Genomic DNA, 2,016 nt, shown 5'->3' with positions numbered 1-2,016 from the left:
TGGTGCTGAGGAAGAAGAGGAATTCTTTGACCCAAACATGGAAGACAACATGGAAAACCATCATAAAGAAGAAGATCACAACCATGGGGAGGAGGTAGAGCAAATCATGCTGGGGAGGATAGAAGAGTATTGGGCTCTTACATCAATCCAAATCCAGGAAATTGTGGAAGTAGCATCCAAAAGCCAACAATCCATGCCAACAACTTTGAACTTAAACCACAGCTCATCACCCTTGTTCAGAATAACTGCTCGTTTGGAGGAGGTGTTCAAGAAGACCCCAATCAACATCTAACCACCTTCCTGAGGATATGTGACACAGTGAAGTCTAATGGTGTTCATTCTGACACCTATAGACTGCTCCTGTTTCCATTCTCACTTAGGGACAAAGCAGCCAAGTGGCTGGAATCTTTCCCAAGGGAAAGCTTGACAACTTCGGAAGACGTGGTGAACAAATTCTTAGCAAGATTTTACCCCCCTCAACGAATCAATAGGCTGAGAGCTGAGGTCCAAACTTTCAGGCAACAAGATGGTGAGACTCTATATGAAGCATGGGAGAGGTTCAAGGACTTAACAAGGAGGTGTCCACCTGACATGTTCAACGAATGGGTGCAGCTGCACATTTTCTATGAAGGGCTCTCTTATGAGTCAAAGAAGGCCGTAGACCATTCATCCGGAGGATCTTTGAACAAGAAGAAGACTATTGAGGAAGCCATAGATGTTATTGAAACAGTAGCAGAGAACGACTACTTCTATGCTTCCGAAAGAGGGAACACAAGAGGAGTAATAGAGCTAAATAATGTAGATGCTCTGTTGGCCCAAAACAAGCTCATCACCCAGCAGCTGGCTGACCTCACTAAGAAGATGGAGAGGAACCAAGTAGCAGCAATCTCCACTTCATCAGCAACCCAAGAGGGAGTGAGTGAAGAAGCAGAGGGTAGTCAGGAGCAAGCCAACTACATTGAGAATTCACCAAGGAAAAACTATGATCCATACTCCAAGACCTACAACCTTGGATGGAGAAACCACCCAAACTTTGGGTGGGGAAGTGAGCAAGATCAAAACCAAGACCAGAGACGTTACAACTCCAACAACAATGCAGCTCATCAGCAGTTCACACAGAGGACATCTCAACACCCCCACAACAACACTTCTCCACATGCTTTTCAAAACCAAAATGGCACATCTGCTCCGAATCACCCATCAATTGATGACAAGCTCTCTAAGATTGAGGCCTTACTTGAAGGAATATGCCAAGAGATTCAAGAAAATAAGGTGTTCAAAGAGGAGGTGCGAGCCAATATTAAGAACCAGGGAGAGACCATTAGGAAGCTGGAATTCCAGGTGGGATATTTAGCTGAGAAGATTCTGAAACCTACTGATAGCTTCCCAAGTGACACGGAGAAAAATCCCAAAGCCGAAGCAAAGAAAGTAAGATGGGAAGATTGCAAAATGGTCACTACAAATGATCAAGAGACTGAAGACAAGCAAGGCAAACTTCTCGAACAACCTGAAGACAACTCAATAAAGGAGGAGGATAGAGATCACCAAGAACCAGAAATGTCACAACAAGAGTTGCTAAAGCTCTATGCACCCTTTCCTCAACTGCTCAATGGTGCTGTGGGAAAGAGAATATACTCAAGGTTCCTAGACTTGTTTGCATCTTTGCATGTAAACATACCATTCATCAAGGCAATTCAGCAAATGCCTGCATTCATCAAGTATATGAAGGAACTTCTACCCAGGAAAAGCTCACTCAAAGGAGGCCAGACTATAGTGATGAACAAGGAATGTAGTGCCCTTATTCAACCTGAGTTGCCTACAAAAAGAAGAGACCCAGGGAGTTTTCACATCCCTTGTGCCATAGGTGAAACTATGTTCGATAGAGCACTATGTGATTTGGGGGCCAGCATCAACTTACTGCCCTTATCCCTGGCAAAGAGGCTGCAGATTAATGAGATAATGCCCACAGATGTAATCATCAGACTGGCTGACAAAACTCAAAAGCAAGCAATAGGA

At 44.1% G+C, this 2,016-nt stretch overlaps 1 non-coding gene across 1 annotated transcript; it reads right to left on the bottom strand.

The window, feature by feature from the left end:
* Positions 1-489: 489 nt before the first annotated feature.
* Positions 490-593, bottom strand: LOC112760115 (small nucleolar RNA R71). Its single transcript, XR_003180568.1, has one exon. It is a non-coding gene; the product is annotated as a small nucleolar RNA R71 (small nucleolar RNA).
* Positions 594-2,016: the final 1,423 nt, after the last annotated feature.

Source organism: Arachis hypogaea, chromosome 16, assembly GCF_003086295.3.
Source record: "Arachis hypogaea cultivar Tifrunner chromosome 16, arahy.Tifrunner.gnm2.J5K5, whole genome shotgun sequence".
Taxonomy (NCBI): domain Eukaryota; kingdom Viridiplantae; phylum Streptophyta; class Magnoliopsida; order Fabales; family Fabaceae; genus Arachis; species Arachis hypogaea.
Note: the sequence above shows the minus strand (reverse complement) of the source record. Positions and strands in the feature narration are given on the sequence as shown.